Raw genomic sequence first — 25815 nt, 5'->3', positions numbered from 1 at the left:
TGGAGATTTGACTTGTAAGTGTAAAATTCCGGATTCCTGAACATCAAACAGCCATGAGCCGCCTAAGCCAGCCAAAGGCCAGAGGTATCCTAGGCAGCTAGGTGGCTGCAACCCCCCAAGGACCACAGGACTGAGATCAGAGCCCGACACAGGACACCCCCAGGACAGGTGACAAGCAGCCTCATAACCTTTCGATGGCGCCCACCACAGACCCAAGTCCACAAGTCTTCACCAGCAGTGTGGGCCTGCCGTCACCGGCTGCCCTATGAGAACCAGCTCAGCGGCTGGAGGCTCCATGGGCCAGTGACAGAGGAACCAGTGACAGAGGAACCAGTGACAGAGGAACCCCATGAATGGAGGGCTCACCTCTCCTCCCTCCCAACATATGGAGGCACAGTCTCTGAAACTGCTTGTGGGGGTGCCCTGGGCCTGTCTCCATGAGAACACAAAGACGCCTGTGCCTCCCTCACTCCCACCCTCACAAGGACACGGAGGAGCTTCCCAGAGGGGTGGGATGTGTGAAACACAGCAGGTGACAGGCAGAGGGGCTATGATGTCCTCTGCTGAGCCAGACATTCCAGCGACCAGCTCAAATGTCAACCAGGGCCCTCTTCTGTTCCTGCCTACTCTGTCTTACAAAATTACTCTTCCTGAAAAAGTACCTATGGAATGGATTTAATTTTAAATAAGTAAAATATTTTTTTAATTTCTGTATTCAATTCGAACACAGCAAGTATCACTGGACACCAGCCACTTCAACAGCAGCCCAGAGGGGCTCTAACACTGTTCCTTGGAGGCACAGTGTGACCACGCACGGCAGACAGGAGACAGGGGACAGGGGATGAGAGCCGAGGACCGGCGATGCAGAGATGCACACAGGTCCTCAGGGACTGGGGACCGAGATGCAGCCCTCCCCGCTGCTAGCATCCCGTTGCACACAATTCTGTTCCTGCATTCTCTACAGGGGGTGGGAGCTCTCATCAGGAGTCGACAGAGCAGCTTCTTGAGAGAAGTCAGGATTGACAGCAGACTTGGAAAACTGGAGACTGACTGCGTGCTAGGTCTGAAAACTGACTGCGTGCTAGGTCTGAAATGGACGGGTACCCAGCTGCCCCCCAGTGAGAATCGCGGCCCGAGATGCAGAGCAAGGTGAACAGGCGGGGCCTCTGCCCAAGTTCTGAGTTTCAGCCCCAGGAAATGCATGTCTGGACAAGAGCAAGTCTGTGTGCCCAGAGCTCACAGCACTGGCAGCAGAGGGGCGGTCTGGGGCCACGGGGACAGCAGCGGACATGAGGTCACCGGATGAGGCATTCCCACAGAAACCCCGTTTCCTAGTTGAGTGGTGGGTTCCTTTCAGGAGTTCCTTTAAATTCTTACTGTCTGAACTTCCTTACTGTTGAAATCGTTTATAAGGAACACTGTTGTTATAATGAAAACAACAACCCATTTTGATTTTTTTATAAAGCTGTTACGGACAATCGTGACCGGTGACAACATGCTGCTTTAGGCACAACCACACAGAGCAGACACCCCTGTCTGTAAAACCAGGGGGCGTGGGCACCTGGGCCCGGGCTGCTGACAGGCCCTGTCCCCCTGCGGGCAGCGACGTGCTCTCAGAAGGCAGAGGACTGTGGCCACCCTTTCGTAAGAACAGCACAAGGACTCGAGAAGTGCGGACAATCGGTGCAGAAAAGGGACCCGCTCAGAGGGCACCAGGGAAGCCGCTTCTACAAAGACATCTGTGTCCCTCCACCATGAGCTGCCCACGCCGGGACGAAGAGGCGCTGAACTACTGTGTCCACTTCCTGTCTTTCTCGTGTAGGCGGTGGCCGCACACGTTCACAGGCAGGCCACCCCCCTCCTTCCAAGGAGCCTCTCACCGCCAGGGTCCTCGGAGCAGCGTCCTGATCCTTCCCAAAGGCCACGTGGGGAAACGGATTTGAAAACGTTAAGTGTGACTCAAAGGCACCTAACCATGGACCAGCGACTACTGGGAACAGAGGAAACCACTCTGATGAGAGCATCACGAAGTCCTCAAAATGTCAGAACTAGAAGAGAAACCCCGGCCCCACCACCAGATCTGGCCGGGGGCTTTCCACCCCCAGGCGGGTGAGCACAGGTACAGCATCGCTGAGCACACCTGTAACACTGACGTGGCCCCAGTCAGAGCAAGGCAGGGGCCTAGTTCCTCAGGGCCTGGGGGGAGCAGGGGGCACAGGGAAGGAAGAGACCGCGGCTCAGGGTGAAGGCGGGGGAGGTCGGGGACACGCACGGGCAGGCATGGCAGGGCGGGGGAGGGTGCAGGACCAAGCTGGGCTCAGGGTGAAGGCGGGGGAGGGTCCGGGACACCCACGGGCAGGCATGGCAGGGCGGGGGAGGGTGCAGGACCAAGCTGGGCTCAGGGTGAAGGCGGAGGAGGTCGGGGACACCCACGGGCAGGCATGGCAGGGCGGGGGAGGGTGCAGGACCAAGCTGGGCTCAGGGTGAAGGCGGGGGAGGTCGGGGACACCCACGGGCAGGCATGGCAGGGCGGGGGAGGGTGCAGGACCAAGCTGGGCTCAGGGTGAAGGCGGGGGAGGGTGCAGGACCAAGCTGGAGAGGACATGTGAGCTAGCCCCACAGATCTGGGTGCTGACCCTTCTGGGCAGTCACGGGTGACCACGCCAAGCGTGAGGAGGGCCTGGAGGCCATGTGAACACCTACATGGGACAGCTGGCTGGAGGGAAGACGTGTGAGGCAGAGCAGCCACGCAGGAGGAGGCCAGCGAGGCTGGGGGCTGGGAACCAGGGCCCAGGAGGGCCGCTCCCAGGAGCGACAGGAAGGTGGTGGCTGGTGCTAAGCAGTGGGGAGCAGAGCCCCAGTGACTGCTCCCCAAGGTCCAGCCCCTCCCTGCCACCCACCTGCTTCCTCCAAACAGCCTCTGAATGCCCACTTGGGCCCCGACCACTCACCGCCTGTTGAAATGGCCGGGCCGGGCCGTCTGGAGGCCCTCAGCGAGCCGGACACCATGGCCTGAGGGAGGGCGGAGCTGGAGACTGGCCCCAAACCAGGACCGGCATCCTCCGAGCAAACACCTCCCAGCTCGCCGTGCGGCCACACTTCATACATAGCTACCCGGTGGCCCTGCATGCCATGTGTCCATCTTGCCTCCCACAAATAGGGCAGTCGCTCACCACTGCGTCCACACCAAACACTTCAGTCATCTCAAACACAAGCAAGGAGTGGTCCCGTGGGAGACCAACAGCACGGAGTGGGGAGCAGGGCCTCTCGCCCATGAGCCACCCAGGAGGCCAGAAGGGTCCGGGCATCTGAGGAGCTGCAGGTCCCAGCCCAGGAGTCCCCGTCAGAGAAGGGGGACGTGCGCCTGGCAGCTGCCCCACCTGATGGCAGGTGTCCCTCAGTCGACGCTGGGCCAGGCCTGGGCCCACGTCCACTCACTCTGCCGTCTCCACACCACTCAGCGTGCTCTCAGTGGCCCTACAGTGGGCTGGCAAACTCTGGGCAATGGTATTCCAACCCCTGGCCCCTCAGGAAGACGGGTCTGGACCTTCTAGGCAGTGCTCCGTGCTGTGGCTGCATGCCACGAGGGGCAGAGAGTCACTCTGCTGACCAGCCTGGCCCTAAGCATGTGTCCGCACTGTCAGCTAGTGGCCTTCCGCTGGCCACCACCAGGACCTGCAACCTCCCAGCCAGTGCACACAATGGCCCAGGAGGAGGCGACAAACACTGGTCAGCCACAGACCAGAGACCAGGGGCCCAGACGGGTCCCACTCCCCTGCGTTCCAATCATTTCATTTGCCTTGAACCCTGACACTGCTTAACCCTACTTGCTGTCCATTAAGACAGCCAGAGTGATCACACCCGAGTAATGGTTAAAATACAGCGGGCGGGCTGGGCTGAGGACACGGGAGATGCTGGTCAAAGGCACAGACGTCCAGCTGGGAGCTGGATAAGCTCCGGGCCTCTGGCTGACCTGCAGCAGGGTGATTCTGTTAGAATGCTGGGCTGAACCCTGAAGCGCTGCTAGGTAGAATGTTGGCGGTGTGACCTCACTGGGTTGCGATGATCAACACACCATCCATCACTACACACTTTAAATGGATACAATGAAACCTGCCGATTATACCTCCATAAAGCAAAGCAATGCTATACTGCAGTTAAAATCACTGAAACGAACACTTGTTACAAAGTGTTAGAATGCAAATGGTGTTCCTCTTAATGCAGAGGCATACTTACAAGTGACCTTACTGAAGAGGAGTTAACTGAGTAAGCCCCCCACCCGACAGACACCTTCTCCTCACACCCTGGGCAACTGCCACATGGCCGCTGACCCAACACAGCCTCCCACCCCCCACCCCAGCCTAGGCGGCACCACAGCAGGGCTGAGGACAGTCTTGGTTGTTAGCAGTTCTTCCAAATGTCACCTCTCGCTCTCTCTGGTCTTGTCACTGAAAGCAGTCACCTTGAACACGGCTCCACAAGCCCAGGAAGATGTCACCAGACAGCTCCGCCTTGCCAGCATCTGTCCCTTCAGCACAGGTGGATGCCATCTGCTAATGGCAGCAGCGTGCTCACAGGCCAGGGTCAGGGCACTGTCCCCAGAGGCCAGTCTGGCCCACTCAGGTCGGGCCCAGGAGGTTCTCAGCACATTGGCACTGGGAGCCCCCAGGTGTCTCTCAGGAGCCCAGAAGCACAGCCCAGACCCCTGAACAACGCAGGAGTGTCCTGCTGGCCGCACCGGCCCCGTGGTTCTCCCAGGCTGCACTATTGAGACATCCCCACACCTGTGTCAGCTTCAGTGAGGGTCCTGCCCTCGGCCCGCCTGAGACCCCGTGTGCCCCACCACACCTGCCCACAGCCAGCAGAGCATGGCCCAGCTGCAGCCCACCTGAGACCCCGTGTGCCCCACCACACCTGCCCACAGCCAGCAGAGCATGGTCCTGCCCTCGGCCCTCCTGAGACTCCGTGTGCCCCACCACACCTGCCCACAGCCAGCAGAGCATGGTCCTGCCCTCGGCCCGCCTGAGACCCCGTGTGCCCCACCACACTTGCCCACAGCCAGCAGAGCATGGTCCTGCCCTCGGCCCGCCTGAGACCCCGTGTGCCCCACCATACCTGCCCACAGCCAGCAGAGCATGGCCCTGCCCTCGGCCCACCTGAGACCCCGTGTGCCCCACCACACCTGCCCACAGCCAGCAGAGCATGGCCCTGCCCTCGGCCCACCTGAGACCCCGTGTGCCCCACCACACTTGCCCACAGCCAGCAGAGCATGGCCCTGCCCTCGGCCCACCTGAGACCCCGTGTGCCCCACCACACCTGCCCACAGCCAGCAGAGCATGGCCCAGCCGTGGCCCACGGACAGCAGCCCTGGGGTGAGTGGGCGGGAAGCCCAGTGCTCCCCAGTCTGGCCATCACCTCCGAATGCAGGACAGCTTGCAGCGCGTCCTGGCTGATGCCAGGGCCGAGCAGATGTCCGAGAAGTGGAGAGGCCGCAGACTCTAGGATACTGACTCGGCCCTAGGGCAGCTATTGCTGACGGCCCCGGCAGAGACAACTCCCCACCGTGTCATTAAGCACTGAGCTGGGGCGCTATCTGCAAACAGCAGACTGAGAACCTCACCCGCTCAGTCCTGACTCATCACAGGGTTCAATGGAAATTACAACGCCTGGTTTCTAACACCCCTTGTTTCTCAGAAAGACTGTGAAGGAGGCAGCGTCAGAGGGCAGTGGAGTCCTCAGGAAACTGGTCCCAGGGCACCACCTCTGCGCAGGAGACCCGGTGCCCAGTGTCCACGGCCCTGCCAGCAGCGGGATCACTATGGTGACATGCAGGTCCCACAACACCCAGCCGCCCGGATGGGGCCAGGCCACAGCCCGTGTGCCGCGTAGCCAGCCGAGTCGGCCGTACCAGGCAGGCCCGGGCCCCAGGGCACAGGCAGCGGCTCTGGGCCCTATGTTCCTAGGAGACACGCAGGCAGACACGGAATATCGGGGTGGCACAGGCTGTGAGAAATCTACAGCAGTCAGGAAAGGTCAGAGCGACCTCTGCCCAGGCGATGACCGGGAAGAGCAGGGCAGGGAGGGAGCCCTGGGGACCTGGAAGATGAGGATCCAGTCACACCTCTGACATGCACTGGCCCCCGGGACCCCCAACACTGTCCCCAGGCCCCTCTAACTCGAGAGCTCGTCTGCAGTTCACATACTTCTTGGCCTTGGCGGTCACACAGGGTGGCCTTGGGTCACACTGCGCTTCCAGAAGAAGCGAGCAGAGCTCTGCAACTACCCACTCTGTCCAGGGACCCAGGAAGCATTTCTTTCCCCTCCTCTTTCCAGGGAGAACGGCCCCAGAGCAGCCTAACCACTCAGTGTGCCCGCCTGAGAACCTGGAACACGTGGTAACATACGTAACAGTACATGCTAGGTTATGTAAACCGCTCACAAAAATCAGGGGATATTTTATCACTTCATACTGATTTTGAAACAACCCCTAATTTTTGTGAGCAGTATACTTACTATAAAGTTGATATTAATGTAATCTATAGACATACACATACACGCTATGATATGCATATGTGTCTAGTTGTCTATGTAGACTTCTTTCCTTTAGAGTCAGTTAGGTAGTACTGGTGTTCAGCATGGGGTAGAAAACAGGGTAAATTTGTGTTTCCTAAGAACTACCTAGTTGGTTTTTTCTTTTGCAAGATGAAAAAGTGTAAATATATTTAACACTATTGAACACCTAAAATTAGTTGAGATAATAAACTTTGTAGCCTGGCCAGGCAGTGGCACAGTGGATAGAGCATCGGATGGGGATGCAGAGGACCCAGGTTTGAAACCCCGAGGTCGCCAGCTTGAGCAAGGGGTCACTTGCTCTGCTGTATCCCCATGGTCAAGGCACATATGAGAAAGCAATCAATGAACAACTAAGGTGCTGCCATGAAGAACTGATGCTTCTCATCTCTCTCCCTTCCTGTCTGTCTGTCCCTATCTGTTCCTCTCTCTGTCTCTGTCACAAAAAAATAAATAAAAATTAAAAAACTATGTTAGGAGTTTCTCACTATGATTAAAAATAACAATATATTTTGAAGAGCTAGACACACACACACACACACACACACACACACAGAGACAACCCAATGTGCTGCCAAGCTGTCTATTCCATGACTGTCTCCCTTCCTTGTCCCCAACGTCACAGACACATGCTGAGTGTCATCCCCCACTCAGCCTTGCAACCTCATTCAGAAGACAAGGCCACACACCAGTGCAAACTCCCGGTGTGCGGAAGCCACCAACACGACTCGGGCTCCTGGCTCAGCGGCGTCTCCAGGATGCGACCCAGCAAACACACACCCGTCACCCTAGCTGGAGAGAACGCCAGGAAGTGATCACAGCACCGGCCCCGTCACACACATCAGGGTGGGAAAGTGTGCTTGTGGCCCCCGAGCCGTCACCTGAGCACGTGACCAGCATGCACGGTGACGAAGGAAACACTCGTGGAACAAGGAGCCAGGGCCCGCCCTCCTGCCCGCACCGGCCTTCCTCAAGCGCCACAGCAAAAGGCGCGGCGGGCGGGCGGGCGGGCAGGCGGCAGGAGGCAGCCAAGGACTCCACGCTCCGCTCCACTCCAGCAGACTCTAAAAGTGCAATTTACAATTCCGTCATCTCCTGCCTTCGACTTGTCACTACAGCACAAACATGCCTCACCGCCCCAACGACAGCTCCCTGTGAAACACGCTCCTAAGTTCTGGGGACTCAAACCCACTTTTCAAATTTGGAAGAGAAAGAGCAAGAAGAGAACAAAAGTATATTTTATTCACATGCAAACAAGATAATGAAAGCGGACCTCACTTCTGCACCCCACGCTGGTGTATGACGTGTGTAACTCGTCCCGGAGTGGTTTCAGAATTACTGTCTGGGTTGCACGGTGTGTAGCAGAACCAAACCCAGCTTGGCCCAGCGTGGTGTGGCTTACTGTAATGCCGGGGGAGATGCTGGCACTCTGCACGCAGGGACCAGAGGGCTTCTCAGCCTCCGCACTAATGACAGCAAAATCGCCATGGGGTGAGGACCCCTGAAGGAGCCTCCAGCATGTGTGACTCTCTCCAAAAGGGCCTGTCGTTAAGCCCACAGCCCAATTCCATGTGACACACACTCCCCGGGTTCACAGGCCCCTGAAGCAGCCAGAGTAACTAACGGAAACCAAACACGGCCCCACAGGGCGACAGGCTCTGCTCTCACCCAGAGTCCCCTGGACCTCTTCAGGGCCACCAAGGGAGGCCCAGAATCCCACCAGTACTAGCTGGTGTCCCAGGCTAGGCAGGGTACACACCCACGTAACAGATTAAAATTAGGCACCCTAATTACTAAACTGTCACTGTAAAAGCCGGGAACACCATTTTTAAAAATGAACAGGAGAATTAATGAGTTTCTCGATCTGCTTGCGTTTATGATATGCAGCCTGTCTTTTATTATCAAGGCAGTCATAAAAGAAATGCTATTGCCACACACGCAAATTAAATCATTAGTACTTTTCCCAGTTTCAGTAACTGGTTATTTGTATTGATCATCAATTCTCCCAATTTAGTTCCTTTAATGTGAATGATATTGGAAATGCTTTAATAAAAAACACTGCCAGGCGATACAAGAGAAATAATTCTCACCATCTACCCCCTGATCCCATAACTGCCGGAGGCCCGCAGGGAGGACCCGGCTGGTCACCCAGGAGCTGGCCACACAGCTAGCTCACCCCGGACAGGACTGGGAGGACCCGGCTGGTCACCCAGGAGCTGGCGACACAGCTAGCTCACCCCGGACGGGACTGGGAGGACCCGCTGGTCACCCAGGAGCTGGCGACACAGCTAGCTCACCCCGGACAGGACTAGGAGGACCCGGCTGGTCACCCAGGAGCTGGCGACACAGCTAGCTCACCCCGGACGGGACTGGGAGGACCCGCTGGTCACCCAGGAGCTGGCGACACAGCTAGCTCACCCCGGACAGGACGGCCAGGAGAAGCTGGTCACCCAGGAGCCGGCGACACAGCTAGCTCACCCCGGACGGGACTGGGAGGACCCGCTGGTCACCCAGGAGCCGGCGACACAGCTAGCTCACCCCGGACGGGACTGGGAGGACCCGCTGGTCACCCAGGAGCTGGCGACACAGCTAGCTCACCCGGACAGGACTGGGAGGACCCGCTGGTCACCCAGGAGCTGGCGACACAGCTAGCTCACCCCGGACAGGACTAGGAGGACCCGGCTGGTCACCCAGGAGCTGGCGACACAGCTAGCTCACCCCGGACGGGACTGGGAGGACCCGCTGGTCACCCAGGAGCTGGCGACACAGCTAGCTCACCCGGACAGGACTGGGAGGACCCGCTGGTCACCCAGGAGCTGGCGACACAGCTAGCTCACCCCGGACAGGACTGGGAGGACCCGGCTGGTCACCCAGGAGCTGGCGACACAGCTAGCTCACCCCGGACGGGACTGGGAGGACCCGGCTGGTCACCCAGGAGCTGGCGACACAGCTAGCTCACCCCGGACGGGACTGGGAGGACCCGCTGGTCACCCAGGAGCTGGCGACACAGCTAGCTCACCCCGGACGGGACTGGGTCAGGAGAAGCTGGTCAGCCCCAGGCAGGAGTTTTCTGGACAGCCCATGTTATCTGCTACATAGTACATGCGTGTTATGTGTTTGTTCTAATATGATGGCCTTTTTACAAAACTCCCTCCAGCCAGTCTTCCAGTCCCCAGGAGGACACACCCACCCGCAGCGCAGGTGGAGAGTGCCCTCGCTGCCCGGTGACCAGGAGCTCTCTGGGGAAGGGCACCGCCGCTGAGCAGACCCTGCCATTCATACTGCAGCTCTGAGGTTTGACCATCTGTGAGCAAACTTCCCGGAAAGGAGGGCACAGGCTGGCTGTCGGGAGCCCAGGCTGAGCTTGGAGTCAGACCCCACGGAGTGTGGGCTGGGGTCAGGGGCCAGCGCCCGCACCTCCATACCTGGCACCTCAGAATCACAGAGAAACCCCAAGGGCGCACGGCCCTCAGGGAGGAACAAGGGAAGTTTCCTGCCAGAGCCACCCGTAAAGACGACTGCCTGACAAGTCGATGACAACGTGCTCCTTCCTGCGGTAAGTGCAATAGCATCACCACCACCCGACTCCACAGTGCACACGTCAGGCACAGGCCCTGACGCCCAGCAAAGACGGCCAAGGTGCTAGAAAGATCAGAAGACAGAACATAGAAATAAGAATGCAAAGTGAGACTGAGACCACACCAGCCTGCAGGGCTCCACGGACAGCCCTTCTCCGGGAGAGAAGACGACGAGACTCCCAGGGACCCCTGAATGGGGAGGGTCACTGGGTGTGAACGGCACCATGACCCAGAGCTCCAGCCCAAGGGCACTGTGAGCCCAGGTGCGCAGGGACACAGACGCTCAGCGCCTGCGGGCAGGGGGGTGGCCGTGGGAGCCTCTTCCGGATTCTGTCTCCGTAGCTCGGGCACCTTGGCCTTGCTGCCCAGGCTCCTGTGGTGCGGTCACAAGCCCAGAGCCTCCTGCTGTGGGAGGAAACCTTCTCCAGTGCCTGTGATAAGCACTCGGCTGCAGTGCTTGGTCCGAGGGACCTGAGCCTCAGCGCGCTCGGTCAGAGGCCTCCCGTCCCGGCCCGGCCCCATCGGGGACAGAAGGAACAGAAGCTCGCGCTCTGCACGCTGAGGCAAGCAGCTGGGGGCTGCTCTGAGCACTGGGCAGGGTGCAAGGCCTGAAGGAACCGGGGCTGTGGCTGGGAAAGCCCGCGGTGAGCGCTGGAGGCAGAGTGGGCTAGGAGAACGAGCGCCTCCTGCTCCTGGAGCCTCGACCTTGAGCTGCGACACGCGGTGCACAGCTCAGCGGCAGGGCGGGGCCTCCGGGAGGACGCAGAGCATGCGCAGCAGCCCCGTTTCTGTGGAGTCTGCCCCTGCAGACTGCAGGGTGCCGCGGTGCAGCAGGGCTCCGAGACCCTGACTGTGGCCTCGTCCCCGACTCATTACAAGGCAGGGAGAGGACAGAGTCAGGAGACACGGGTCGGGACCAGGGACTCCAAGGAGGCTGCGATCACATCGCCATCACTATGGAATCGAAAGGTGGCCGTCCAGCCACCAGAACGAGTCTTATCTAAGAGGCTCCTGCTGTGGCCCTGGAAGGCCTTGACTGCCCAGAGCGGAGAGCACAGCAGACGTGGACCTAGCCCTGCAGACCCCGCAGGTGATACCAAAGGACCCAAGCAGGCATCCACGACCATCTGGGCAGGAGCCATGACCGGGACGGGGTCAAGGCTGACCGAGCACCAGTGTAAGGACACTGTAACCAGAGCAGGTCCCCCGCAGCGCACGGTTCAGGGTGACCGTGTAGGTGCAGCCTGATCACATCGACAGAGGTCAAGACCTCAAGCACTGGCCAGAACAGTGAGAACAGGGAGTTAGAGGGCTCATCGCTACGAGGAGGAGTAAAAACTGAAGATGAGAGAGAGGGGTCACCACCACCGCCAGGTTCGTGTCCTGGCCACAGCAGGAACCCAGTAGCTGGGTCCCAGGCGACCTCCTCAAGGTCTTGCCGGCTGCAGTGGAAGAAGGGAGCCCTCCAATGGAAGGGCTTGGAAGAGGAGTGCTGCCCAAGGATGCAGGGCCCCCAGGGGCCCAGGTGAGGGTGTGAGGCTCAGGGGTCTGGGGGGCTCCGCTGACCAATGGGCTGGACCCTCCACAGCAGCTTTTCCCTGGCTCCGCTGGCCAGACCCTGTATGTGCCCCGGAACGTCACCTCACTACAAAACAGAGAACTGGTGCCTTAAGGAGACTGGTCAGCTCACCAGCTTCCACACTCTCAGAAGGAACACGAGTCAGAGTACAAAAGAGGACCACATCCCCGGGGCCTACGGGGGGCTGGTCTCAGCAGTCCCGGCCCCTTTAATGGGTCAGTACACTCCAACTTGCAAAACCACTGTCCTCCTGTCGGAGGAAGCAAACATGTAAGGATTATAAAAACAAAGGATCTACGCCTAGAGAAGAGGAACAGGGTGAGAATTGCACTCCGTGGAGGGAGAATTTCATCACCCCAACCGCCATCAGATGTACCTCGTCCCAGAAACTCCGCTGTTCCTCATTAAACGATGGCACCCAGGCCGGGCAGCTGATTTCAGCCCAAGTGGACCACGAGAGAGAAGCCGGCTTTCATATTTCCCAGGTGTGGCTGCACGTGTGCCTGCTGTGTGTGCACATGCTGCCCCATGTGGGCCTGCACTGTATGACTGTGTGTGTGCACATGCTGCTGCCCCGTGTGCATGCACTGTGTAACTAACTGTGTGTGTGCCTGTCTGCATGTGCTGCCCGTGTGTGCTTGCCCTGTGTAATTGTGTGTGTGCCTGTGTGTGTACGCCTGTGTAACTGTGTGTGTGCCTGTGTGTGTAAATGCTGCCCGTGTGTGCTTGCCCTGTGTAATTGTGTGCATGTGTGTGTACATGCTGCCCTGTGTGTGCACGCCCTGTGTAACTGTGTGTGTGCCTGTGTGTGTACATGCTGCCCCGTGTGTGCACGCCCTGTGTGTGTGCCTGTCTGCATGTGCTGCCCGTGTGTGCTTGCCCTGTGTAATTGTGTGTGTGCCTGTGTGTGTACATGCTGCCCTGTGTGTGCACGCCCTGTGTAACTGTGTGTGTGCCTGTCTGCATGTGCTGCCCGTGTGTGCACGCCCTGTGTAACTGTATGTGTGCCTGTGTGTGTACATGCTGCCCTGTGTGTGCATGCCCTGTGTAACTGTGTGCATGTGTGTGCACATGCTGCCCATGTGGCCACACATTGTGTGACTGTGTCCATGCCTGCTATGGAGGGGGGGGTCGGAGGGGCCCTCCCAGGATTGTGCATCCAGTACGTAACTGGGCTGAAGAGGGAGCAGAGGGCACTGGTAACAAGTGGCCAGGATAAGGCCAGCACCCTGCCCATGAGCACCAGTAACAGCCAGCAGGAGCAGCCCCAGGGGCTGGAGATGGTTAGGAACATCTTCCTGCCCACCCAGGCCAAGAGCCCACCTCGAGCCTTGTCCTGCCACATGGGCTGCTGGTTCTTCACACTATCCAGCTGTGCCCCTGCTCAGCAAGAGCCACAGGGCCAGCCACCACCAACAGCAGCATGAGGCCTAGGAGAGCCTCCTCGCTCCCCTCAGTGAAAGGCCCCTTCCACCCTGAGAAGGACATCCTCGAGGGGGGACGAGGTACAGGTCTGAGGTTCTCTGCTTCCCCCTCCGGTTGGGACACCTGCACACCTGGGCACACGACAGGACGCAGGCCCAGCCCCTCACCACTCCACCTGTCCGACCCAGAAGTGCATCCTAGAACAAGCCCCGCCCCTCCATTATGGGCACAGACAGCTACCTCACGCATGCCCACCTGTGCAGAAGGAAAGGCAGGCAGGGGTTTGGGACCCAGTCCCCCAACACTAGCTTCAACCTCAGTGTCAGCTTCCTCAACAGTCAGCTGGGAATAGGGTCTGCAAGGCACAGGGGTGTTGACGGACTAACAGATGGCACTGAGTAACAGCACAGAGCCTGGCACTGAAGAAACATGGCAGGATGCAGCTGGCAGAGGGTCTGCCCATCCCCTGAGAACCTAAGGAAAGGCAACAACGTTTCTCCATCCTGTGCGGGTCTAGGAGCAGGCCCCAGGCCCCTTCATCTCATGCAGTCCTGACAACACCCGTCCCCAGCAGAAATGTTCACACCCACTTTGCAGGTGGAAAGACTGAGGCACAGGGAAGACAGATAATTGACACTTAACACTGGAGGGTTGTCCACATATCTGATCCCAAAGCACAGCCCTTCCGACGCAGCCCTTGCACAGAGAGGCAGACATGGCTGGTGGAGTGGCCGGAATGGCAGGACTTGCCCTCGCCCTTCTCAGGGTGCCCTCAGCATGTGCTCCCCTCTGTACAGGGCAGAAGCCCTTTTCAGAGCATCCTCAGACAACTGCCTTGGTCCTCTCGGGTTGTCTGGGGATACAGCCCTCAGAGCAGCAGGACTGGTCAGTGGGAAGCACCCATAGACATCGAGAGGTCTAGCCCCCCCCCCCCACCTCCTCGGCCCCACCACCCTAGCCCCTCCCACCTCCCGGCCCCACCTCCCGGCCCCACCACCCTAGCCCCTCCCACCTCCCGGCCCCACCACCCTAGCCCCTCCCACCTCCCGGCCCCACCACCCGAGCCCCTCCCACCTCCCGGCCCCACCACCCGAGCCCCTCCCACCTCCCGCCCCACCACCCGAGCCCCTCCCACCTCCCGCCCCACCACCCGAGCCCCTCCCACCTCCCAGCCCCACCACCCGAGCCCCTCCCACCTCCCGCCCCACCACCCGAGCCCCTCCCACCTCCCGCCCCACCACCCGAGCCCCTCCCACCTCCCGGCCCCACCACCCGAGCCCCTCCCACCTCCCAGCCCCACCACCCGAGCTCCTCCCACCTCCCGCCCCACCACCCGAGCCCCTCCCACCTCCCGGCCCCACCGCCCCTACTCCAAGGGCCTCACCAGCCAGTGGCAGAGGGAGAGAGTGGAGGAATGTCCCTGACCTCAGCCCACCTTGTCAACCTCTGGTTCTAGCCACAGGCCCAACTTGCAGAGTCACACCCAGGAAGGAGACAGGGAGACCAGAGGGCCCTGGCACCCACGGCCACAAAAGTCCTGGTCAAGGCCTCAGTACCCTCTGCAGATGGGGACCCTCCCTCCCTCCCTCAAGGGCTGCTGCGGCCTTTGAGGACAAGAGGTCCATGTGGCAGTCAGCAAGGCGTTGGGCCCAGCGGGCTCACAGGAACGGCTGCGGCGTGCCGCTGGCGCTGCAGAGGGTCCGCGGCTCGTGGGAGGGGGTTGCTGCTGGCTCCCTCCTCAGCATCCACCTCCCCCTGCCTGCCCCACCTCAGGGATAAACACATGAGGGGAGCCAGTGCCCCAACCATCCCCTGGAAGAGACTGACCACTCAGCACATTCTGTACCCCACATTCTGGCCACAGTGACACTGTGGACAGGTGACCTAAGGCAAAACAAGCAGAGTATTCAAGACTTTTGTTGGGACAAAGACTCTCTCTTTCCTGGTGGCATGAACTAGCAGGTGTGCAGCCCTGAGGGCAGCTGGCAGGACCCTCTCAAGTCCAGGACACTGACGCTCCCAACATGCCGTGTCTTGATGACTGAGGGCTGGATCAAGCCACACCTGAGCTCTTCCTTCACCTGAACTTTTTGAGGAAGCAAGTCAGTGCGTTCCCTGCATGGAGCTCTCGGAACCTGCAATGGAGAGATCCCAGCTGATGCAGAAACACCCTCCTGCTCAATGCGGAGCCGCTCACAAAAGTCCTTGCAAGTGTCTTTCCCATAATCCCAGGGGAGGTCACGCTCTGGTCTCCTGCTTCTGCTCTCCTCCATCCACCACCGTCCTGGAACACGGCCACATCGGCCCCCATATGCACACCCCAGGGCCGCCTGTGGAGGGCCCTGTTCTCAGATCACCAGAAGCGTCCAGCCTCTCTGACCACTAAGTCCTTGTGCCTGCAGCCCCCCACCAGAACTCAAGCACCAAGGCCACACGCGTTCCCTCAAGCCACGGCTGCCTTGGGGAGTGGTTTTCCCACGGTGCCACCGGAGGGAGGAGCGCTGTGTCCCTAAGGCTCCCTTGCTGGCGCGTGATAAGGGGCAGTAAAGTAACAAGGGAAGCAAGGGGCAGCCTGTGTCCGGGCCACCGGGCAGTGCGATGGCGGGAAGACCCAGAATGAAGCCTCCATTGCTGTGGTTCATGGGTCACCCTCAGAGCCAAGGACCTCAGCAGCCCTGGCCTAGGGACAAATCACACCATGGCCAAGCCAGGCACAGGGGGACAGCAGCACTGTGGACAGTCCTGGGTGCCGGACACGCACAGCAGCACCCTCGCCGCCCACAGCATTCCCCGTGCCAGGAACAGACCCCACAAGCTGAGAAACAGTCTGCTGGACAGACAACAGCCTCACCCAAAGGGGGTCCTTCGGGGGCTCTCGCCCGCCAGGACAGCAGCAGGCAGACGCGGGCAGAGATGCCCCGAGCCGGCGGAGGGGCTTCCGGCCCCCCACTCTCCCCTGCCTATGGCCGCCTGCCTGACACCTGCCTACAGAAAGGGGCGGAGACGGGCAGGGCCCATTCTGGCTTCCCCACGGCTCCCAAGGAGGCACCAATCTCTCTCATCCTAGACAGGACACTCAACTCACAGAAGCAAGGTGACAGCAGCCAGTCAACAGGGTCACAGCAGGGCAGCTGGGATCTCAACCCAGGTCTGACTCAACAGCCATGCCGTGTCCTCAGCACTCAGAGCCATGGAGAGAAGATGTCTGCAGCCCTGGAAACCCCGCTCGGGCCGACAGGCAAACCGGCACCGCGGGGAACGATGAACAGAGCTTGCACCTCTGCGCTCTGCCTGGCGCCCGCCCACAACAAAACCTCAGCGAGCCCGCCAAGGAGCCACGGGAGAGAAGAGAACAGGCATGAGACAGGAGCAGGCCCACCACACGCCTCTTCCCCTTCAGCTCTGCCCTCAACTTCATTAAAGAATTCTGAAAATAATAGCTTCCCCCAAATGCAGCACACACTTGCCGAACACGACGCATTCTGACGCAGAAGGACATTCTTCTTCAGGGCACAAGTTGGGACACATTTCACACGGTTGTTTGTTAGCGCCTCATCCTGAATGGCTGACTCTCCATCAGCCCAGGGAAGCAGCCAGGAGGTGACCTCAACGCTCCTCCACAGGGCCTCTGGGCCGCTGAGGGCAGAGGAGGCCACTTCACGCTGCCCAGTGAGAAGTGGGCTGCCCAGCCCACACTTGCTCAGGGGCCTTGAGTAGAAGGACAGTTAGGAGGTTGCTGGTGGGCTCAGGCGGTCACAAAACTGGTTAAAGGCAAACACTGCCCTCAAAAAAAGTACTCCCAAGGGAGGAGACTGAGGTCAGCACTGAAGTGCCCCAGTGCCGTGTCCTTCAACATGTCCCTCTGACCTGGAGGCCCCAGCAGGAATTATACCCAGCCCTTAAGCTGGCAAAGAAAGGTTTTCCAAAGAACAGGGACTGAAACAACCTTTTCAGTGCAAAATCTTACATAAATTTTACAGCAGAGAGGGATTTAATCCACAGTAGTGCCTGCGGCCAGTTCCTTATGACTCTTCCAAGGTCCACAAGGGCCAAGGGCCCCACCCAAGTGCTATACTCTTACACTCAGGCCCATGGGGGGGAAGATGGCGGCACCTCCTAGGGTGTCCACAGCCCCCAAGGTGGCTGGGGACCGGGCTCATCAGAACTCTCTAAGCCTTCACTCTGGAGGGCTCAAACACCAGTTCTTGAGGGGACAGCCTCGGGCACCCACCTGGAAGGACCCGTGCCCTCCGCTGACTCGCTCGGTGGCCATCTCACTGCCAGACAACGTGCCAGGGCCCTACCTTCTGCTGTGGAACTGCTGCAAAGGCCCTGGGCGGGGCCACGCAGGGCTCAGAATCAGTTTTTGACTTCAGATGTACAAAGCCAACAGCTGGATTAGAGGCTGCTTCAGGTCCCTTCCAGAATGTTCTCTAGGCTGATCCCATGGAGCTAGGTCTGGACAGCTAGTCCAAGGCGCCTGGACCCAGAACGGGGCTCTTGGTAACACCGGCTGAAGGAAGAAGGGAAAGAAACCACCACCTCCCTGCAGGACATGGCCCTCGCCCCTCGCAGCGTGAGCCACCCAGAGCCCTCCACGAGGGCGGCTGTGCCCCTGGCCACCTGGGGCTTCCTGGGAGGGGCTGTGCACCCCTGCGTCCCGAACCCTGTTCCCTCGGCCAGGTTAGAGGGAGAGGGTCAGGTGCACAGCACCTGGCAGGAGACGGAAGGAGCAGAAGTTCAGACTCTCAATGAACTCAAGCAGAGCGTGCAGGAGCAGCGGGGAAGTCCCCCAGAGACCAGCCAGCCCGGCCGGCGGCCCAGCTCACCCCTCCTCAGCACTCCGGCCCTGGTGCCCTCAGAGCTGGCCACTGTTGGCCACGGCGACTCTCCACCCTGCTGCGGCCCACAGCTCCGGCTCTAACTAGACAGGACCACGCCCGTTCCCAGCCCTGCTTCAGCCTCCAGGGCACGGGGCCCAGACCCTCCACCCCTGCAGCCCCCAGGCCCGGCCCCCCCAGTCCCGCTCGGTGCCCCTGTGCCGTTTCCTCCTCCTCCCGACCCCACCATGCCAGGCTCCTCGCGGGCGGGCAGACGCAGGTCTTCCTGGCCGAGGTGGGCACAGGACTGCAGCGCACCCACCGTGAGAGGCATCCCTGTGCTTACCTCCACCCCCAGTCCCCTCACTTTGGACTTGGGGTTGGCCGCAGGCCGAAGACTTGCAAAATAAGAACAGACCAATCACCAATTCCAGGAAACACTCCACACCGCCAGCACCGCTCCCCACGGGAGCGAGGCCGTGGGTGGGGAAGGTGTGTCACAAACCTCTCTGGAGTCTGAAGAGGACTACGCCGGCAGACAGCGCCGCAGGGCAGGACGAGGGACGGCTCCGCGGGGGGACGCAGGGCCACCACGGCCGAGCACTCCGCTTGGCTGGCCAGCTCCAGCTTCCAGCCCCTAAGAACTGACTTATTGTTTCAAGCACGAACATCAATCCAGCAAAAGCACTTGACTCACAGACGGAATACTTCATAAACGAGTCAACACGCACAGCCTAAAACATTCACACTTTTAAACAGAGCAGGCTCCAAAATGTTTACATATGCGACCACACTGAGGTACCGTATTAAAAATGATGAGTTTAAATAAGAAACGACCAAACACTGTCATTAACTCCCGTGTGAAACAAATGGGGAAACGCCGTTAATAAAAGCAGCGGCTGGCCACCTGGAGTGCTGGCGCGCAGGCCAGGGACAAGCCGTGCGCGCTCGCCTCCACCACGTGCACAAGGGCCCCATTTGCCACTTGACAGCTGTGTGTGCGAGGCCCTCCCTCCTCTCATTCCTCACTGGATCACGGAACCCACTGCACTTGTGTTTACGGCATCAACTCAGAAGCACGTAACGGCCACGCTCAGAACCACGAAGCCCCCAGGCTGGGGCAGGGAGGAGACCAGTGACCCCAGAGCAGAGACAGAGGCGCCGAGGTGCTACGAGCCCGGAGGGCAGCCCTCGACCAGCCCTCGACCAGCCCTCGACCAGGCTGTGCCCCACCGCCTGCCCTGTGCCTCAGCAATGCGCTCACTCCTTCACGGAGAACCTACCGCCAGGCCCTGGGCACAGAGCAGGCGTGAGGCCACAGCCCTTTGATCCCCCAGCACATAGAGAGGTGACAGTGAACCACTAATGTCACAACGAGCTACACAAATTGCATAACTGGTTCCTGTCAGGAAGGAGCAGAAAAGATGGTAGGCTTATGTGTAGCAGGGGACCAAAGGATGAGCATGGACTGAGGGGCTGAGGAAGAGGGAGATGAAGAGAGGCTGTTCCAAGAAATGAAACTGTGTGTGCAAAGGCCCTGCGGCCAAAAGGTCTTGCAGAGAGCAAGGAAGCAAGCAGGGGGGGACTGAAGCTCAGCTGACAGGACAAGTGCTATCAGAAGAGGTTGGTAAACAGAGGTCAGCTTCAGACAGGCCTTCCGGGTCCTAAGAGCAACAGGAAGCCGTGACGGGGTTTGGACAAGAGAATGAAGGGTTCGGACCTGCTTTTGGTTGAAACCACTTAGGGTACCATTTGCAGCACAAACTGTACCAGACACACCCAGACCCAGAAGGCCAGCTCTCTGCTCAGAGAGCTCAGGAGCAAGTCAGACAGACAAACCCCCAAATTCTTCTAATGCTAAACATGTTTATGTTTATCAACTTCCTAAGACTTGGGTTTTCTCCTTCATAATAATGGGATTGAAGAGTATTTTTCCTCAATGGAAATATCAGCTTTATTTTAAAAGCTACTACATGCTTAGAGCAAAAAGCTATAAAATATATTATAAAATATATAAAATGGTATTTTATATATAACAAGCCTGACTGGTGGTGGCACAGTGGACAGAGTGTCAACCTGGGACACTGAGCCCACTGCCTTGAGTGCGGGCTCACCAGCTTGAGCATGGGATCACAGACAACATAACCCCATGATTGCTAGATTGAGCCTAAAGGCCGCTGGCTTGAAGCTCAAGGTCGCTGGTTTGAGCAAGGGGTCACTGGCTCGGCTGGAGCCCTCCACTCCCGTCAAGGCACGTCTGAGAAAGCAATCAGTGAACAGCTAAGGTGCCGCAACTATGATTGATGCTTCTCATCTCTCTCCCTTCCAGTCTGATTCTGTCTCTCTCTCTCTCTCTCTCTCTCTCTCGCAAAAAAGAAGAAATGTGGTCTTAAATTTAAGGGAAAAAATAAAATAAAATGAAATAAGACAAAGTCCTCACAGCTCATCTTCATGAAGCCTCAGAGGACCACCATGATCACCACCATTATCACTTTAAAGACCCAAGTACTTAAAACAAAGGGACCCCCGGGTGCTGCTCAGGACCTAACACCCTGTGCTCTGCCAGCGCCGAGCCTGCGCACAGACGGACACCAACGTGCAGGACCGAGACGCCAGCGTGCACTCAGTAAGCATCGTCTTCATAAATAACGAAGCAAAACATCCTGTCCACATCTGGATGTCCACCCGCTCCTCATATTCCTCCCTAAGAATAAACAAAACAGTAAGTAGGACTGAGGAGGCTGAAGGGGAAGGGCCACTTAAAATCTTCTGGAGAGTAATTAAGTAATTATGATGATTTGTTCTCCACAGAGCAAATATTAATAGCCAACTTATATCGTGTTCACTACGTGCCAAGCCCTATTCTAAGCATTCTATACATGTATATTAACTTACTTCAATTTCTCAAAAATCATGGGAGATAAAGTTTTCACCACCACCAATGGATGTTAACCAAATTTAACCTTTGCTCATAACGCTGGTCATAAAGGGGATCTCCTTTCAGCTGAATTTCATTAGTAAAGCTTAAGTGTTTTTACGTTAACCACTGAGATCTACGTATTTACAGGCTTTGCTCACCTTGCTATGAGATGCTCACCCTGTTCTTATTGGGTGGTAAAAGCTCTTTACATATTGGCAATTAACTTCAGGTAGGCATATTTTCTTGTATGTCTCTTCACCTCACTTATGGACTCCACTGCCCAAGAGAATTTTCTTTAACTCTTACACTGTATTGTTAAACCTGTCGAGGTTTTTTCTTTCTTTTAAGGTTTCTGGCTTGGTATTATAATAAAAATAGATGAAATCAGGTGTGGGTTTTTGGGGTGTTTTTTTTTGAAGTTTTAGGTGCTCGGAGAGCTCTCTTCCAATCAAGTCTTCCAAGGTAATCCTCCCAACAGAGGGCACCCTGCTCAGGCTGAAAGGTGCAAAGCAGCAGGTGTCAGCCACCACTGTCACTGTCCCCAGGCCGCCTCGGGAGACCTCCAAGCACACCATGCAACCCTGGCCGACAGGACCATTGAGGTCCCTCCCAGTTCCCCGGCAAACACACAGAGCGGTGACAGCCTGAGCGCGCCATCTGCGGGGACAGTGCCAGTGCCAGTGCCCAAGCCCGTGAACACGACAGGAACCCACAGAGGAATTCCACACTGTCGTCTTCCCAAACAGGCCCTACAATGAACTTCAACTTCAGGACCATCGCCGGTCTGGAAACAGAGGCACGAGAGAAGGGACCCGCCTCTGGGACACCACACTGCGCGGGGTGACAGAGTGCAGGGTGCCGGATGTTGCATTTTGGCCTCTATCTCTGATCCCTCTCTGCACACTTGGTACAGGGTAGTGGCCACTTCACTGGCTGCGGGGAGAGAAATGGGGTCTACATCGGAATGTGGCACAAACAGGTGCTCATTAAATGTGGGCGGGGTAAGGGTGACAATATCCTCCCAGGAAAGATGCAGACACTACATGTCCCCGCAGTCCTAGGAGAGGTCGCAGTGGAGGCAACCTGTGTAGGACGCTGGACCATCCTTCCAGAAAGTGTGGAGGGAGCATGTCAGAAAAAGGTAAGCAACAGAGAGGCTCCCAAGTGGCTCCAGATGCCACAGCCCACACTGCACCCCAAACAAGCCCCACCCACTCCTTTTCCTCACTTACAGAAGAAGCCGGAGAGAAGAAAAAACCTGACCTTAGGGAGAGAACTCAGGGTTCTGACTTCAGTGACACTCTTCCCCAGAAGAGTCACTCTATAAACGGACACTAGTAAGGTCGGCTAAAACGCAGCATCTCATCTGACCCGAACCAGAAGACACTGTACCTTCCTCTGAGGTCGAGCCCAAAAGCGCTGAGCCCACTGCCAGCCACAGCATATGCTGACCATCTGAGATGGAAACAGAAACCCCTTCCACACTCAGTCCCTGCCCCCCACTCCAGGACCAAGGCAGGAGCTGCCACCAGTGGGCAGGGACCTGCCCTCTGGCTCGAGCAGCAGAGGCTGGGGCCCAGCTTCACGGGCTGCAGAGCCAGGTTGCAAACCCCAAGCTCCACGGAGGCTGGGCGCCCGCTCCCCCGGCTGCATGGTCACCGGTTCTGGTCCAGGGACCGAGAGCCCAGCACGGCCTGTCGCCCGCGGCCTCCCAGCAGCAGCAGCTGTCCCCTCCTCCCTGCGTCTGCCTCACTCCCTACATCAGGTATTAATCTATTACTCATGGCAGCTTCCGAGCCATGAAAGCCCAGCCGTTTTCAATAGAGAACGGTATGGACGAATTCTACAGGAGTGATGAAATGTTTCTTCTGCTCCGGCAATTAAGACGGCACAAAGTCCCCTCTCTCCTCTGGTGCCACCCCCAACATCAAAGGAGGAGAATTCAAAGCCATTCATGCAGCATTGAAACCTCACAATGAAGCTGGAAAATGGAAGTCGATTACTGGGCATAAATATGCAGTAGTTAAAAGGAAAGAGTTCTAACGAAATTAAACGGCAGCCACCCCACAATGTGTGGAAACTTCCAGAACTGGAGTCTTCCTGGTAAACATCAAGAGAGCCATCCTCTCCTAAGGCAGTTTTCCGAAAAGTCAAGAGCAGCAGCAGCAGCTCTGGCTGCACATGGCCAGGGTGCCATGTTCTGAAGCTCCTGCTACAAGAACGGCCCCCCAAACCTCACACAACATGGCATGTGGAGGATTTTATTCTACGCGGCTGTGAAGCTGCTGACCACAGAACATTCTCTCAGGCTCAGGGCTGCTAAGACCACATCTGTCCTTGCTTGTTAGGTCTCCCAGGCCTACAAGCCGTCCACCACAGTCCTCCGCCCCAGGCCCAGGCTTCCCCAGGGGCACCCGTGCTTGCCCACTGCACGCCTGGCGAAAGGAAGAACCCCCTGAGGAGGGCAGCAAGCCGTCTGCCTGCTGCAGAAAGCCCGGCCTCTTTGCTGATGGATCACTGCTCTTTTTAGGAAGGTATTTATTCGATCTTTAAAATAAAAAGCCCCGAACACAGAAGGCTGTAGAAGTCTTACAATGTGTCAGGGTGTGTGTGTTGTTAGAGCAGGAAAACACTCCCCTCCCACACAAGTGTGAGTTCTAGGGAAAGAAGCCAGAGAGAGATCCAAGGGAGTAGACGGATCTGGGAGAGGGAGCCTGCGTCTGATCAAGTCTTAAAAATAGACAGCTGAGCACTGATTTTAGAATTCTCAAGAGCTACCTGAAGAAGAAAAATAAATACATAATAAAATAAAAAACCAACCCTTGTACATTTTCGATATCCAAAACTCCATCCTGATGAAACTTCGAGCAGGGTGGCAATTCTGCCTTTCCAATGATAATAGTGGAATCGTGTTGCCATAGTGACTGCAAAATTCTGCAATAACTTTTGTTGCTCTGTAATTGCTGGAGTGTATATTTGTGTACGAGCAGCTGAGTTTTCCTGATCCAATGCCTCTCCCTCTCCCCAGTCAACCACCACCACCACCTTTCCTGGCTGGGGTGCAACAAACCCGGCGATCCTATGTAGATAGAGCCCCCCATCCCACCCCACCCCACCCCCATCTTTCAATAAACTGCACGGAATTATCAGAAGCAATTAAAACTCCAGGTATCCACGACCGTTTTACAAAAGAAAAAGTGAAACCAGGCCAAGGTGCGAACCCACCAGCTCGCTCGCGCTCTCTCTCTCTCTCTCTCTCTCTCTCACACACACACACACACACTCCACGGCGCTGGGCAGGCGCTGGGTGAAGGCTGTTTACATGTTGACTCCCAGGCCCGCCCCGGCTCCTTAGGTGGTTTGCGGGGAAGACACAGAAAAAAAGCACGAGGGGAACAAGGAAGGAAAGCGAGGGACTGACTGCAGGCCCTCGCCCTCCCCCTCGCCCGCCGAGGACAGCGGGCAGCGCTGCTCGCAGCAAGCAATTAGGTAGGTCTCTCCAGTCATGCAATTAGGATTTAGTTAAGAAAGTCATTAGTTTTAAAAATAACTTAAGTTTAATTTCTGCAACGTTTTATTTGAAGAGGGTGTCACAGCAGGTCAATTTTAAACATGCCATAAAGAAAAGAAAAAAACCCCACAACACTCCTATCAGCTGCTGCTTCAAGTTATTACACATTTCTGATGTGCATTAAATTGAGTACAGGGAGGGGGTTGCCACCCCCGGCTTTTCCAACCGATCCGCACGGTCTCCCGCTGCAACAGTGTCAAATAATTCAGCGTTCAATGTAAATACGAGATCATCTGCTTAGAACCCCGCGGCGTGTTTCTGCAAAACGCCGGCCGCGGCCGGGGACGCGGCGCCCCGTCCTCCCTCCGCGCAGGACCGGCCGCCTCTCGGCCTGCGGGAACCGCGGCGGGCACCACCTCGGGGTCGCGGGCCGGCGCACCCCACGCCGCGAGCCCCGGGGGGGGGGGGGCAGGGATGTTTTTCTGCAAACTCACAGCCCCGAGAAAGTTACATAAACGGAGCCCGCCCGCTGGGCTCGGGGCGCCCCCGGCCCACCTGCCCCGGGGCTCTCGGCCTGGCCGGGCGGCGGAGGCGCCGCGCGACCCCGGAGGCAAGCGGCCCCGGCGGGCGGGCGGCCGTTGCTGTGCTGCGGCCGCAGGGGAAGGTCCGGAGCGGCTGCGGCTCCGGCTCCCGCGCCGGAACCCCGGGCTGGGCGGCGCGCGCGCGGCCTGGGCGCACGGGCCGGGACCGGGCTGGGCCGGGCCGGGGGCGCGGACCCGGCGACACCTGCCGGGCCGGGAGGCGGACGGGCGGGGGGCGTGGAGGCCGGCGGCCTGCGGGCGGGGAGGCGGCGGACAATGGCCCGCGAGCCGGGCCGGGCTGCGCTTACCGCGGCGGCGAGCGGGGAGGTGGCGGCGGCGGCGGCGGCGGCGGGCGCTCCGAGCCGCATCTCCTCTGCCTGCGCCGCCACCACCACCGCCGGCGGCGGGCGGGCGGCGGACGGGCGCTCGGGCGGCGGCGACAGCGGGAACGCGGACGCGGCGCGCCGGGCCCAGGCAGCTGAGGCGGAGGCGGCGCGGGCGGGCGCGCGGGCTCGGGTGCGGGTGGCTGCGGGGACGGTGCTCTGCGGCGGCGGCGGCGGCCCCACAACCTCCCCTCCTCATTCACAAAAAATTGACCCACGTTGAACCATGATGCTGCTCCCCCCTCCGGCACCGAGCCGGGTGCTGATAGGCCAATTCCAACGCCCGTCAGCCGTTCAGGCCCTGCCCTCTCGGCAAAGGCTCTGCAGCCATTGGCTGCAGCAGACTTTCATCACCTCCCCTCCCCGACCCCTCCCTCCTGCCTGGTTTCTAATGAAGAGCTCGTCAATTACGGCTCGGCCCCACCCTCCGCCCGCCCTCCCCGCGCGC

The 25815-nt window shown here is 58.5% G+C and overlaps 1 protein-coding gene across 2 annotated transcripts in view; it reads right to left on the bottom strand.

The window, feature by feature from the left end:
* HDAC4 (histone deacetylase 4) overlaps positions 1 to 25590 on the bottom strand; it is a 276699-nt gene extending 251109 nt beyond the window's left edge. Inside the window, exon 1 of one of the 2 annotated variants that reach the window (XM_066233668.1) lies at positions 25586 to 25590. The gene's annotated coding sequence lies outside the window, so the exon portion shown is untranslated. The other variant, XM_066233661.1, reaches the window with a different exon arrangement.
* Positions 25591 to 25815: the final 225 nt, after the last annotated feature.

This window comes from Saccopteryx bilineata, chromosome 5 (genome assembly GCF_036850765.1).
Source record: "Saccopteryx bilineata isolate mSacBil1 chromosome 5, mSacBil1_pri_phased_curated, whole genome shotgun sequence".
Lineage (NCBI taxonomy): Eukaryota > Metazoa > Chordata > Mammalia > Chiroptera > Emballonuridae > Saccopteryx > Saccopteryx bilineata.
This window is presented reverse-complemented; position numbering and strand designations above follow the sequence as displayed.